Source organism: Phyllobates terribilis, unplaced genomic scaffold, assembly GCF_046119375.1.
Source record: "Phyllobates terribilis strain yellow unplaced genomic scaffold, ASM4611937v1 Scaffold_4__5_contigs__length_816908805, whole genome shotgun sequence".
In the NCBI taxonomy this organism is placed as follows: domain Eukaryota; kingdom Metazoa; phylum Chordata; class Amphibia; order Anura; family Dendrobatidae; genus Phyllobates; species Phyllobates terribilis.
The window spans coordinates 685,937,592-685,953,215 of NW_027362764.1; the positions used below are offsets into that span (position 1 = coordinate 685,937,592).

General features: G+C 48.0%; 1 non-coding gene and 2 pseudogenes across 1 annotated transcript; all 3 read left to right on the plus strand.

Annotated features, from left to right (window-relative positions):
* Window positions 1-9,457: 9,457 nt before the first annotated feature.
* On the plus strand, window positions 9,458-9,577 carry LOC141269645 (5S ribosomal RNA; annotated as a pseudogene).
* Window positions 9,578-10,521: 944 nt separating this feature from the next.
* On the plus strand, window positions 10,522-10,640 carry LOC141266823 (5S ribosomal RNA). The gene has a single exon (XR_012320845.1). It is a non-coding gene; the product is annotated as a 5S ribosomal RNA (ribosomal RNA).
* Window positions 10,641-11,261: 621 nt separating this feature from the next.
* On the plus strand, window positions 11,262-11,381 carry LOC141267681 (5S ribosomal RNA; annotated as a pseudogene).
* Window positions 11,382-15,624: the final 4,243 nt, after the last annotated feature.

The window sequence follows — 15,624 nt, forward strand, 5'->3', positions numbered from 1 at the left end:
AGAAGCGGTGATGTTGTGTGCGACATGCTGGTGGAGCGCAGGCACACCTTTCTTTGAGAAGTAGTGCCGACTGGGCATCTGGTACTGGGGCACTGCGACGGACATAAGGTCTCGAAAATCCTCTGTGTCCACCAGGCGGAAAGGCAGCATTTCTGTAGCCAAGAGCTTGCAGATGGTGAAATTCAACATCTTAGCCTTCTCATGGCTAGGAGGAAATGGTCTTTTACTTGTCCACATCTGAGGGACCGAGGGCTGGCTATTGTGCTTAGACGGGGTTGATAAGGGTGTCCCCGGCAAACTGCCGGTCTGTGAGGAAGATGCAGGCGGACATGTTAGGTTGCCTTGATCCAAAGGTGGTGCTATCGATGTCGGACAGCGCTCAAGACCAGCTGGTGTTACCACCTCCAAAGAAAATGATGACCTGCCAATCACGCTGGCTGTTGCGGGTAAAGAGGTGGCAGGTCTGCGCCCCAAAACAGGTGTGACTGCTGTCCCCCCAGTCACAGAGGATGAAGAGGCCGCGGATGCACAAGATATGGCAGACGGTGGTTGGCCCGGCCGGCTAGACCGCATTGTAGCACACTGAGCTTCCCACTGCAACTTATGCTTCATGTCCATGTGCCGGTTCATGCATGAAGTACTCAAACTATGTATTTTTTGGCCTCTACTTAGCTTTTGCTGACAAATGTTACAGATAACACGAGTTGGGTCATCTTTATCGATCTGAAAAAATGCCCAGGCTATGCAAGGCTTAGCACCCATGCGACCTGAAGAGCCACCACGACTTGTGGTGAGAGGCAGAGTTGTGTTTGAGGATGCAGTTGTTGACGTGCTTCCAGTACTACGTCTCTGTCCAGGAAGGCGCAACCTGACCTCGTCGTCACTAGCATCTTCCTCCACCTCCTCTGCTGACCTCATCTCTTGGCTGACTGTGGGTTGACAGTAAGTGGGATCTCCGACCTCATCATCATCACCCTGTGCGTTATCACACCCGTCGTCCTCAGAGCCAACCTGTTCCTGCCCTGACAAAAAACTAAAGTTGTCGCTCCAATCAGGTATTTGAGTCTTATCATCGTCTTCCTCATTGTCTCCACCAACAGGAGTTACAGTTTGGGAATGAGGGTCTACATTATGGTCAGAACCTTCTGCGTCTGGTCCTGGATCCGACTCATAAAGATTCTGGGCATCAGTGCAGATCATTTCCTCGTCTGGATTCACAGAAGCGCTGGAGTCGACCTCTGATTCCCAAGCTATAGTATGAGTAAACAGCTCTGCAGACTCAACCATCTGTTCTACCTCATACTCAGACGGGCAGCTGGAGATTTGGGAGCTGTGAGGAAGCAAGTGCGATTTGGGTGACACCTTTGAGGACTGGAGTATTTGTGATGTTGAAGTTGATGTGGAGGAGAGCCCACTTAAAGGAGCACTTGATATCCGTTGAAGCACCTGCTGTTTTTGTGCCTCATCTGGAATTTGTAGCGATTGGCGTGGCCGTAAGAAAGGGATCTTATCACATTGTCCGCTAAAAGAAGTAGACATTTTAGTTTGGCTGGAAGATGGTCTTTCTTCTGCACCTACCCCACGGACACAACCTTTTTTTCCCCTTCCCAACACGCCTATTCCCCTTTCCACCAGCAGCAGGCCTTTTTCCACTCATTTTGGTGGTTAACTAATTCACAACTCTGGAGTTGTTTGCACTAAAAAACAATGGATGGTAACCGAGCAGAGCTGAGTGGCCAAACTGTGGTATTAGGCCAAAACTATTGGCTGGGTTAGATGCAGAAAAAAATTATTTTTAATTTGCAACCTGATGGAGGTCAGTATAGATGGACTAATAGACCAAGTCCCACACACTGCTAGAAGCCCAAATATTTTTTCAGAGCTAGATGCAGAAAAAAATTATTTTTAATTTGCAACCTGATGGAGGTCAGTATAGATGGACTAATAGACCAAGTCCCACACACTGCTAGAAGCCCAAATATTTTTTCAGAGCTAGATGCAGAAAAAAATTATTTTTAATTTGCAACCTGATGGAGGTCAGTATAGATGGACTAATAGACCAAGTCCCACACACCGCTAGAAGCCCAAATATTTTTTCAGAGCTAGATGCAGAAAAAAATTATATTCAATTTGCAACCTGCTGGACGTCAGTATAGAAGGACTAATAGAACAAGTCCCACACACTGCTAGAAGCCCAAATATTTTTTCAGAGCTAAATGAAGAAAAAAATTATTTTTAATTTGCAACCTGATGGAGGTCAGTATAGATGGACTAATAGACCAAGTCCCACACACTGCTAGAAGCCCAAATATTTTTTCAGAGCTAGATGCAGAAAAAAATTATTTTTAATTTGCAACCTGATGGAGGTCAGTATAGATGGACTAATAGACCAAGTCCCACACACCGCTAGAAGCCCAAATATTTTTTCAGAGCTAGATGCAGAAAATTTTTTTATTCAATTTGCAACCTGATGGAGGTCAGTATAGATGGACTAATAGACCAAGTCCCACACACTGCTAGAAGCCCAAATATTTTTTCAGAGCTAGATGCAGAAAAAAATTATTTTTAATTTGCAACCTGATGGAGGTCAGTATAGATGGACTAATAGACCAAGTCCCACACACTGCTAGAAGCCCAAATATTTTTTCAGAGCTAGATGCAGAAAAAAATTATTTTTAATTTGCAACCTGATGGAGGTCAGTATAGATGGACTAATAGACCAAGTCCCACACACCGCTAGAAGCCCAAATATTTTTTCAGAGCTAGATGCAGAAAAAAATTATATTCAATTTGCAACCTGCTGGACGTCAGTATAGAAGGACTAATAGAACAAGTCCCACACACTGCTAGAAGCCCAAATATTTTTTCAGAGCTAAATGAAGAAAAAAATTATTTTTAATTTGCAACCTGATGGAGGTCAGTATAGATGGACTAATAGACCAAGTCCCACACACTGCTAGAAGCCCAAATATTTTTTCAGAGCTAGATGCAGAAAAAAATTATTTTTAATTTGCAACCTGATGGAGGTCAGTATAGATGGACTAATAGACCAAGTCCCACACACCGCTAGAAGCCCAAATATTTTTTCAGAGCTAGATGCAGAAAATTTTTTTATTCAATTTGCAACCTGATGGAGGTCAGTATAGATGGACTAATAGACCAAGTCCCACACACTGCTAGAAGCCCAAATATTTTTTCAGAGCTAGATGCAGAAAAAAATTATTTTTAATTTGCAACCTGATGGAGGTCAGTATAGATGGACTAATAGACCAAGTCCCACACACTGCTAGAAGCCCAAATATTTTTTCAGAGCTAGATGCAGAAAAAAATTATTTTTAATTTGCAACCTGATGGAGGTCAGTATAGATGGACTAATAGAACAAGTCCCACACGCTGCTAGAAGCCCAAATATTTTTTCAGAGATAAATGAAGAAAAAAATTATTTTTAATTTGCAACCTGATGGAGGTCAGTATAGATGGACTAATAGACCAAGTCCCACACACTGCTAGAAGCCCAAATATTTTTTCAGAGCTAGATGCAGAAAAAAATTATTTTTAATTTGCAACCTGATGGAGGTCAGTATAGATGGACTAATAGACCAAGTCCCACACACCGCTAGAAGCCCAAATATTTTTTCAGAGCTAGATGCAGAAAAAAATTATATTCAATTTGCAACCTGCTGGAGGTCAGTATAGAAGGACTAATAGAACAAGTCCCACACACTGCTAGAAGCCCAAATATTTTTTCAGAGCTAAATGAAGAAAAAAATTATTTTTAATTTGCAACCTGATGGAGGTCAGTATAGATGGACTAATAGACCAAGTCCCACACACTGCTAGAAGCCCAAATATTTTTTCAGAGCTAGATGCAGAAAAAAATTATATTCAGTTTGCAACCTGATGGAGGTCAGTATAGATGGACTAATAGAATGATGCTATGCCCAAAAGATTTTACTTCACTAGGTGCAGTAAAAAAATTGGTATTCTATACACAGGTGGTATATCTTGCAACACAGATAGGCTACTCCACTGACTAACACACTCTGCAATAGGCCAAAAAGGATTAGCTTTGCTATATTCAGCCAAATGCTGTGAAAAAAACTTGCACAGCACTGGCACAGACCTGCCTGGCAAAAACTGATAGGAACTGATGTAACCTAGTCCTGAAAAGGACTCCAATTACAATTAGTCTTTACTCCCACAATCTATCTATTTAAGAGCACAGACCTGCCTGATAAAAGTCGTAGGAAATGCTGTAACCTAGTCCTTAAAAGGACTGCAATCACAACTATTCCCTACTCCCAAGCTATCTGTATATTTGAGCGAAAATTGGCTTGAAATTAACAAGGTATAGCGCACACAGCAACAGCGGTGCCGTCTAACACGCAGCTGCAGCAGTGAGAAAATGGTGGCGACGGGGAAAATGGCTTGGTCTTATAGGGCAAGGACATGTGACATACACTGCCAATCACACATGCCCTTGCTTGTGTGAAAAAAAGCACTTCGCTCCGTGTGTGCGCTGCTGATAGGCTGACAGATTGCACCTCCCCACTGCAAATGCGGGAAAGAGAAAAAAAAATGGAGATCTTCATTGTTCCTGCAGAGATCCATCCCCTGCCCCTCCCCCCGCCCCGCTGTACACTCAAACTGCGTATTAACATTAATTTTCATCATTACTGAGAAAAAATCCAGTTATGATTTTGGTGCACGAACAGTTATCGAACATAACCTCGAACAGCCGAATTTTTCTCAAATTGTTCGTGTTCGCCGACCGGCTCGAACACCGCCCAAAACAGCTCGAATTTGAGATTGGCGAACAGTTCGAGTAGAACAACGCTCATCTCTAATCATAACAGTAATTCCAGCCATAAAAAAAAAAAAAAAAAAATTTCTCTAAGGAAAGACCTCCAGTTTTCCATCATGGTCTCGGTGCAAGATTTGGCTCAACGCTTGCAGGGACTCTCTCTGGAGGTGACCAAGCTCCAACAACACGTGAGTAGCTGTTCTGGAGCGCATTTTGTGGAACCTAAGGTACGTCTGCCTGATCTATTTTTTGGCGAACAGCAAGATTTTTTTTCTTTTAAAAATGCTTGTCTATTATATTTTCGTTTGAGACCCGGATCCTCTGGTGATGAATCACAGCGCATAGGGATCATAATGTCACTTTTGCGCAAAGATCTTCAGGGATGGGCCTTCTCTCTCCAACCTAGTGATCCGTGCTTTAGATCAGTGGATAGTTTTTTTTCTGCTTTGGGTTTGTTGTACGATGATCCTGATCGTGTCTCATCTGCTGAGTCTGAATTAAGACGTTTGAGGCAGGGATCAGGTAATGTGGAAAAATATTGTTCTCACTTCCGTCGGTGGTCTGCGCAGGTGGGGTGGAACGATTCTGCTTTGAAAAGCTTGTTTCTTGCAGGGCTATGTGAAAGGGTAAAGGATTTACTGATTGCTTATCCCACACCTGGAAACTTGCAGGAGGCAATGCAATTAGCTATACGGGTGGACAGGAGACTGCGTTAAAGGGTTAATGAGAGCAAATCCTCTGCTATGTCAGCTTCGAGTCCTGAGAGGTTCTGTGCTGACAATGGAGAGCCGATGGAAATTGGGGCGATGGCACCCCGCTCTCAGGAAAAAGACCGCCGACTTTCTGAAGGCTTGTGTTTCTATTGCGGAAATTCTGGTCATTTTATTAAGAGCTGTGTGCTTCGTAAGAAGAAAGACAAAAAAATGGTCAGTCATGCTCGTATTGCCTGTTTAAATTCTAAGGGAGTATTCCTATCTGCCACTACTGCTGCTCAGGATGAATTAATTGAATTTCGGGTATTCGTGGATTGTGGATCTACTCTGAATGTGATTGATGTGGGATTCTTGGAAAAACTTAGATTAGAACCTAAAACTTTGTCATCCCCTATTGCTGTGGTTTCTGTCGATGGCTCTCCCTTGAAGAGTGTTACTCACAAGGTCTGTGAATTTCCCCTCACTATTAATGGTATTCATCAAGAGAATTTGGATTTGGTGGTATTGGATAATTTGCCTTCTCCAGTAATATTGGGGTTACCCTGGTTAAAATTGCCCAATCCTGTACTGGATTGGTCTACCAATGAAATTAAGTCCTGGAGCCCTAAGTGTTATGACAAGTGTTGTAACAGGCGCATTGCTGCTGTGGATAGAGGGGAATTGCCTGTACCTATTCAGGATTTTTGGAGAGTTTTTTCTGAGGAGGAGTCGCAGGTTTTGCCTCCCCATAGAGACTATGATTGTACCATTGAATTTGTCCCTGGCGCGACTCTTCCTAAGAGTCGTTTATTTAATCTTACTATTCCTGAAAGAAAGGCTTTGGAAGAATACATACAGACAAGCTTGGCCGCCGGTCACATTAGGCCTTCCAAGTCTCCTGTGGCTGTTGGATTTTTTTTTGTAAAAAAAAAAGATGGCGGTTTACGTCCTTGTCTGGACTTTCGTGAGATTAATAAAATTACTGTACGCAATCCTTGCCCACTACCATTGATTCCTGATTTATTTAACCAGTTAGTGGGGGCCAAGTGGTTCTCTAAAATTGATCTCCGGGGGGCATACAATTTGTTGCGCATGAAGGAGGGTGATGAATGGAAGACTGCTTTTAACACTCCTGTGGGTCATTTTGAGAATCTGGTTATGCCTTTTGGTCTCACCAATGCTCCAGAATTTTTTCAGAATCTTATTAATGATATCCTTAGACCTTTAATCGGCAAAAATGTGGTTGTGTATTTGGATGACATTTTGATTTATTTGCCGGATCTGGAGTCTCATTGGCGGAGCGTACGTGAGGTATTACAGTTATTAATGGACAATTCGCTTTTTGCTAAGCTGGAGAAATGTGAGTTCGCTGTACAGAGAATTAGTTTTTTGGGCTACATTATCTCCAGTGAAGGTTTTGAGATGGACCCGGTTAAAGTTCAAGCTGTGCAGGAATGGCCTAGGCCTATTGGTTTGAAATCGATACAGAGGTTTTTGGGTTTTGCCAATTATTACAGAAAATTCATAAAAAAAAATTCTATTATTGTCAAACCGCTGACCGATCTCACCAGGAAAGGTGCTAATGCGGTTCAGTGGACTTCTGAGGCCATTAAAGCTTTTGTGTTTCTAAAGGAGAGGTTCACCTCTGCTCCCATCCTTATGCAGCCTGATGTGACTAAGCCGTTTTTGGTTGAGGTTGATGCTTCTTCGGTGGGGGTTGGTGCGGTGTTGTCTCAGGAAAACAAGGATGGAGTACATCCCTGTGCCTTTTTTTCAAAAAAAATTTCCGAGACTGAACTTAATTACGATATTGGTAATCGGGAATTGCTGGCGATTAAACTCGCATTTGAACACTGGCGTCATCTCTTGGAAGGTGCTGAATTTCCCATTCAGGTTTTCACTGATCATAAAAATCTGATCTATCTTGATGCTGCCAAGCGCTTGAATGCCCGTCAGGCTAGGTGGGCACTTTTTTTCTCGCGGTTTAATTTTTCCGTTACTTACATCCCGGGTACCAAGAATGTTAAAGCGGATGCTTTGTCTCGCAGCTTTTCTCCCATGGTCGGTGTTGAGGAGGAAGAGGAGACCATTTTACAAGAAGGTGTTGTGATTGCTGCTTTGGAGGATGAGATTCTTAAAGCACAGGAGAATGCCCCATCTAACACTCCCCATGGGAGGTTGTTTGTGCCTAGGACCTTTAGGAGAGATTTGTTTGTTGAGTGTCATGAGTCTCGGTTGGCAGGTCATCCAGGAATTTCTGAGACCAAGTGACTTGTGGGTCGCAGTTTTTGGTGGCCTGGATGGCAGAAGGAAGTCATTAAGTGGGTGCGCCAATGTACTGTGTGTGCAAGATCCAAGTCTTCGCATGCTCCTGCTGCGGGGTTGCTTTGCCCTCTGGAGGTTCCTAGTGCACCTTGGACACATCTGGCTATGGACTTTATTACTGACCTTCCTCCCTCTGAAGGTTTCACGGTCATCTGGGTGGTCGTGGACTGTTTTAGCAAGATGTGTAACTTGGTTCCCTTCATCAAACTTCCTTGCGCAATGACACTCGCTAAGGCCTTTGTCAAGGAGATTGTCAGACTACATGGTGTTCCTACTGACATTGTTTCTGATAGGTGACCTCAGTTCGTGGCTCGTTTTTGGCGTGCCTTTTGTGACAGGTTGGGAGTTCATTTGTCGTTTTCATCCGGATATCATCCTGAGTCTAATGGCTAGACAGAAAGGAAGACCCAGGATGTTGAGCAGTTCTTACGTTGTTTTGTGGCAGACAATCAAGAGGGGTGGTCTGAGTTTCTGCCACTTGCTGAATTTGCTCTTAACAACCATACATCCTCTTCTGCTGGGTGTTCGCCTTTTTTTTGTTGTTCTGGGAGACATCCGTCTTTTGGGTCATTTTCCAAATTGGTTTCGGCTGTGCCTGAGGAGGAGAGTTTTTCCGGTGATTTGGAGAGAGTTTGGACGGATGTGCGTGGTAATCTTCAGGAGGCTAACAAAAAATCTAAGAGGTACTTTGATAGGAAACGGCAAGAGGTTTTGTTTGCGGTTGGTGACATGGTTTGGTTGTCCTCTAAGAATCTGCGATTGAGGATTCCTTCTAAAAAATTGGGTCCCAAGTTCGTAGGGCCCTTTAAGGTACTTCAGATAGTTAACCATTCTGCTGCTAGGCAGGAGGTTCCTACGTCCTGGAGGATTAATCCGGTGTTTCATGTTTCTCTGTTGAAAAAAGCTGATGTGTCGGATGGTGACGCCTCTGCCACTGTTCCTCCGGTGGTGGAGGACGGGGAATATGAAATTTCCCGCATCCTAAATTCTAGACAGTATAGAGGGAGTTTGCAGTATCTCGTCGCTTGGAAGGGTTTCGGACCTGAGGATAACTCATGGGTGAGAGCGGATTATGTTTCTGCCCCCAGACTTGTCCGAGCGTTTCACAGGAGGTTTCCTGGTAAGACTGGGCCTAGGGGATCCGGAGGATCCTCTTAGAAGAGGGGGTACTGTTACAACTCTTCTGTTAGGATTTTTTTAGTTTGCTGGTCACATGACCATTTTGCCTATTTAATCCGGCTCCGCCCTCCTGGCTTTGCTGGACTTCATTTGTATTTACTACTGTTGAGCTAACTTGTTGCTCTGCTGCCGTTCTCTGTTAGTTTTGCTAGGTCTTCTGACCCCTATGCCTTTTTGTTGTGTGTTTGTCTTTGACTGCTACTATTTCTCCTAGGAGGTGTCCAACTTTTCCCAGTCCCTAGATCTTGTAGGGATCCCTCCCTCACATCTATAGGTCTGTGTTCAGACTAGCCGAGGACTTTAGCGGGTCTGATCGCAGGAGCAGGTTCCCCGTTACATCGTAGGGATCTAGTTTAGTTCTATTGTAGGGATAGATCTCCTTTCTTTCCTTAGTCTCTGTAGCAGATCATAACAAAGCGATCCTGAGAAAGGCTGGCCGGGCGATGGATCGAGCAGCGTCTACTGGCCATACCACCTTGGATACGCCTGATCTTGTCTGATCTCGAAAGCAAAGCAGAGCTGGGCTCAGACAGTACTTGGATGGGAGACCTCCTGGGAACTCCGGGTGCTGTAGACCATTTTGATAACGTTTTGCCCTACTGCCCAGCTCGGCTAGCATGGAACGGCGCCTTGCCGGACACCGACCTTAAGTAACTTAGATGATGGAAGCCCCAAGGCCTCTGAGCCAGTTGGCAGCTAAGTACGCTACCCCGCCGCCTTCACGCAGGCCTGACACCGAGCTCCTTGTCACACCTAGGAGTGCTTATTGACTCCGCAGCTCGCCATGTGGAAATGGTGGCGTTAAAAGCACCCGGGGCCATGAAGGGGCCAGGCTTTCAGCAGGTGCCCAGGGAAGGTTTTGGATGCCGGCCGCCTAGCGAGGGCCAGCAGAAGTAACATGTATCTCTGCAAAGAAGCTTGTGTGACCAAGCCAGACGGCTGCCAAAGAGCTTACCTCAGTGCAAGGAAGGCAAGGAAGGTGCGGAAGGAATTGGGGAGGGGGGGGTGGTGATTCCTGATAGGGCCCTGTAATCATAAAACAGGCAGGAGAGTCTGATGCATGGTGACGGAGAGGTTGTAGGGGCAGATAGGGGGTGTTGTCACGTGCGAGCACGTGTGCATGCTGGCTTGTGTGTGAGAGTGCGCTTCCTAGGTGTGGCGTGCTGCAGACAGTCAAAGGGATTGTTCCCTTTCATTAAAAGTTAATCCCCGGCTGCAGCCTATTAGAAAGCAACTAACTGTGCTCTACTCACCCTACCCGGGTCTACCGGTGAGTCTCGCCTCTGCTCCCGACCTGTGGCATTGGCCGTGAAGCTGACGTTCCGTCGACAGCGCTGCAGCCGATCAGTGAGCTCAGCGGCTCTGAGTGGGGCGTTGTGTCTACAAGACCTTTTAAGGAAGCCAGCAAGAAAATTGAAGAGAAGGGAAAGCACAAAAGGACCTGGTCTTGCTGAGCACTGGAAAGCGTAGCCGGCAGCCAGACGTCAAAGTAGAAAAGCAGCAAGTGAGAGGCTAGTCTCTGCCTACGGCCACACCACCCTGTACACGCCCAATCTTGTCTGGTCTTGAAAGCTAAGCAGGGTTGGGCCTGGTTAGTACTTGGATGGGAGACCACCTGGGAATGCCAGGTGCTGTAGGCTTTTGCTTTTTCCTTCCTTCCACCAGCAGGGGGCACTCTCTTCTATGCCTTTTTTCCATTCCCTTTCACAAGTGCACACATTCATTCTCTTTTCTTTTTTTCATTTGCTTTCTCTCTTGCGCTATTTCATCTCTGCAAAATACCAGCATCCTTCTGATCACCGTGGGCCTCCAGCATTTTTGCTTCTTTACTTTTAATGCTAGGCTCCATTTCACCAGGACCGGCGTCTCCCGCGTGGCTGGAGGCAACCACCGGTAACCCCAAGCAGAAGACCTTTGCAGGCAACACGACCCTCCCCCCTGAAGAGCAGCTCAAAGTCACTGGCAACCATCTCACCCTCTTCCTTCATTCACCCCTGGACGTCTCGCTCCGCCCCCAAGTTAAGGGTCCAGCTTGCTCTTTCTGTCACATTACCGCGATGAAGGGTTTAGCCTGCAGGAGACCCTGCGCTGAGCCATTTTTGAAGACACCTGATGCGGCGGGTGAATCACAGCTAAACAGACCACACCTGTAGAGACGGCACAGACTTTGCATGGACCCTTCGGAGCCTGCCCCGTCACGGCCAGATTGCTCGCCACCAAGCGATCCTGAGAAAGGCTGGCAGGGCGATGGATCGAGCAGCTTCTACTGGCCATACCACCTTGGATACGCCCGATCTCATCTGATCTCAGAAGCAAAGCAGGGCTGGGCTCGGACAGTACTTGGATGGGAGACCTCCTGGGAACACCGGGTGCTGTAGACTATTTTGATGATGTTTTTACCTACTGCCCAGCTCGGCTAGCATGGAACGGCGCCTTGCCGGACACCGACCTTAAGTAACTTAGATGATGGAAGCCCCAAGGCCTCTGAGCCAGTTGGCAGCTAAGTACGCTACCCCGCCGCCTTCACGCAGGCCTGACACCGAGCTCTTTTCCACGGCTAGGATTGCTTATTGACTCCGCAGCTCGCCGTGTGGAAATGATGGCGTTAAAAGCACCTGGGGCTGTGAAGGGGCCAGGCTTTCAGCAGGTGCCCAGGGAAGGTTTTGGATGCCGGCCGCCTAGCGAGGGCCAGCAGAAGTAACATGTTTCTCTGCAAGGAAGCTTGTGTAACCAAGCCAGACGGCTGACAAAGAGCTAACCTCAGTGCAAGGAAGGCAAGGAAGGTGCGGAAGGAATTGGGGAGGGGGGGGGTGATTCCTGCTAGGGCCCTGAAATCATAAAACAGACAGGAGAGTCTGACGCATGGTGACGGAGAGGTTGTAGGGGCAGATAGGGGGTGTTGTCACGTGCGAGCACGTGTGCATGTTGGCTTGTGTGTGAGAGTGCGCTTCCTAGGTGTGGCGCACTGCAGACAGTTAAAGGGATTGTTCCCTTTCATTAAAAGTTAATCCCCGGCTGCAGCCTATTAGAAAGCAACTAACCGCGCTCTACTCACCCTACCCGGGTCTACCGGTGAGTCTCGCCTCTGCTCCCGGCCTGTGGCATTGGCCGTGAAGCTGACGTTCCGTCGACAGCACTGCAGCCGATCAGTGAGCTCAGCGGCTCTGAGTGGGGCATTGTGTCTACAAGACCTTTTAAAGAAGCCAGCAAAAAAATTGAAGAGAAGGGAAAGTGACTCGCCCCCTTGGCCGTGGGGCACTTGGATCTGGGCAATAGGGGGAACGATGGGAGTAGTAGTGGCAACCCGGTTCCGTGGCTCAGGGTGGTCAGGCCAGTGGTAGTCCGTTATGTGTTATTAATTATGTCCGACTATGCCACCTGTGGATTGCGGTTATTAGGAACCGCCGCTGCATGCAGACTGCTGGGGCTGATGAGGTGTGCAGCTAGGGTAGTGTGACTCCCCACGGGAAGAGTGCGGCCCCAGGGCAGTATAGTGGATGGTGGGAGTGATGGTAGTGAGAGTCCCAGTGATGATAGTGCTGGAGGAGCAAGGAGCACACAGACAACAGGTTGCAGTCCAGGGTCTTTACTAAACAGGTAAACTGACCCACAAACAGTCCCAGCTAGGAGGGGCCCTGGATGTCTGAGAGCAACGGGGAAATTGGCCCTGGTCAGGGTGAGGGTGTAGGCCTACCGTGCTTTCTGCGCTCCTTCTGGCTATCTCCTCCTGATAGGGTAACAGCCCACGTTTCCGAGCTTTCCGTGTATTCTCGCCTGTATGGCCTGCGACGTGGGTTCCTTTCTGCTCCCAGCCTTGTACGGCTTTACTGGTCTCTTCGGTTGTGGCAGGACCTCCAGGCTTCTTAGGCCAAGGAAAGTACAGTCCCTTGCGAACTGGTTCTCTGCTGGGGGATGTGGAATCCTTCCAGCCTCAGACACCAAAGTCTGGTAAAGTAAGTCTTTTCTCTGCCAAAACAGGCTCACTGCGCCTCTTGTCTCTGGCTTGTGGCTCTTCTCCTGGCACACTTCCTCTTAGGTTACAATGCAACTGTCTGTCCCTGCTCTGCTGAGACACGTCTCAGTCCTGAGGCAGGTCATCTGGTTCTCCCTAACCCTGCCCCCAGTACCAGCTTTTATAGGGGCAGCCAGCTCCCCCTACTGGCCTGAGACAGGAGGCATTGCATGCTAATGTTCCCCTGACTAGAGAACCTCCCCCTTGCTCTCAGACACAGCTTTAATTACACTTGTGGCATCCAGGTCAGGGTGACACATTCCCCCCTAGTGAAATTTAGTACTCCGGGACTAAACAGCAAATAAAGAATAACATGCATAACCATAAAACATTAATAGACAGACGACACACAAATTGAGTTCTTAAGGTCACAGTGTGGTCTGTGACCGGGTGTCCATATCACCAGCACAACGGGGAGCCTTAACCAGGTGGGGGTCTGTCCTACCCCAAGTCCTTTACAGTCTTAGTTCATTCCTGGGTTAGGCTCCAAACGCAGTCCATACAAGGTCCCGGTTATAAAAAGTCCATAACCTGTGAGTCCTTACGGTAGCTGCAAGAAACTGAAACACGCTATTAATAAACATGCAGGTAACTCTGGCAAACATTTTAACATTTGGCAACAAGGTTATTTACAATTTAGTGCATCCTATATTCTCCAGCGAGCGGGTATCTGTCCCTTTGTGCTCCTGGTTGACCTCCTTAACCCACTGTCTGGTGGTGGATTGACTTGGCTTTCCCCACTAGCGTTAGGGGTACACCTACTAGCTGGGTGTACAGGTAGGGAAGGCAGCTGTCTGCGGGTCCTTTGGCTTACCGCAGGCATGGCAGGCTCACTGTCAGCAGAGGGTTGACTCTCCTGGGCTGCTGGTACAGGCTCTTCTGCCTCTGGAACCGCTTGCTCCTCTTCACCTTCCGGCTCTGGTGTTGGTTGTTGCTGTGCCGGTTGCAGGAAATGCAGGACGGGTACCACTATGGCATCATTTATGCGAGTCCAGGACTGAGGGAACTCTCCGAGAACGGTGCTGATCATTTCTTCCTTGTCCTCTGCGGGTTCAAGGTCACTCTGATCCTCTTCTGCACTACGGAGTTGCTCGGGGCATCTTTTGAGGTGGTCTCTGGAGACGACACTAGTGGTTTCTCCTCCGTCCTTGGTGATCACGCACACCTTCGGGTTGTCGTGATCAGACTGCAGTACGGTGTAGGGTTCCCTTTCCCACTGGTTGTCCAACTTATGTAGCCTTCTTTTTCGCTTTAGGACTTGCTCACCAGGTTCTAGGGGACTAGCAGGGGCGTGTTGATTGAAGAGTCTTTCTTGCTTCTCTCTCACCTGGGCCAGGCTCTTCTCCACACTCTCCTGTACCTTCTTGTACAGCAGTTGCCTTTCCGTATCCCAGTCCGCATCCGGGGAGGTGTCCTCAGGTATTAGGACTCCCATCTCCAGGTCTACGGGCAGCTTACCTGGTCTAGCTCGCATCAGGTAAGCCGGGGTACAGTTTGTAGCATTCACCGGGATATTGTTGTATAGGTCTATCAGGTCCGGCAGTTTTTCTGGCCACAGGCTGCGTTCCTCCAGGGGCAACGTCTTCAGGAGATCAATGACTATATTGTTCATCTTCTCACACATCCCGTTGGTTTGGGGGTGGTAAGGCGTCGTCCGAATCTTCTTACAGCCATAGAGGTTGCAGAACTCCTGGAAGATTTCAGCCTCAAACGCTGGACCCTGGTCTGTCAGGACCTGTTCCGGATACCCGTGTGGACGGCAGAAGTATTGCTGGAAGGCTCTGGCCGCTGTTTGGGCTGTCAAGTCCTTTACCGGGACCACCACTAGAAAACGAGAATAGTGGTCCACGATTGTCAGGGCATAGATGTATCCTGACCGGCTGGGAGCCAACTTGACATGGTCCAGAGCTACCAGCTCAAGAGGCTGCGTGGTGACGATGGGCCTCAAGGGTGTCTTCTGGCTGGTGCGGTCCTTCCTCCTCAGGTGACAAGGGCCACAGTCTCTGCACCACTTTTCTACTGCTCCTCTCATGCCGACCCAAAAGAACCTTCCTCTTAGTAGGAACTCCAGTTTCTTCCAACCGAAGTGCCCCGCTCTGTCATGGTAAGCCCCCAGGACTATAGCTGCATCCCGCCTTGGGACCACGACTAGCCAGGTCAGCTCGTGCGTCCGGTGGTTAACAATCCTTCTGCACAACTTGCCTTCGTAGAGGAACAGCTTGCTCTTCTCCTTCCATAGCTGCTTGGCTTCCTCTGGGGCATCTGGATCTAGGCGGGCGTCTTCCCGGGTCAGCAGATCTTTCACCAGGCGGACTGCAGGGTCACTATCTTGGGTCTCGGCCCAGCTGTGGTGAGGTAGGGGATTCATCATCACAGTTGTTAGATCCTCCTCCTTCACGCGGTGAGAGTGCTGAGCGGCTCCATACCGGTGAAACGCGGGAAGTTCTACCTCCTCCAGCTCTTCTGGGTCTTCGTCACCTTCAGGTAAGTGAGGCATCCTTGATAGGGCGTCCGCGTTGGCGTTGGTTTTGCCTGCCCGGTACTTGATCACGAAGTCATAGTTGGAGAGACGGGCCATCCACCGCTGTTCCAGGGCACCCAGTCTAGCATTT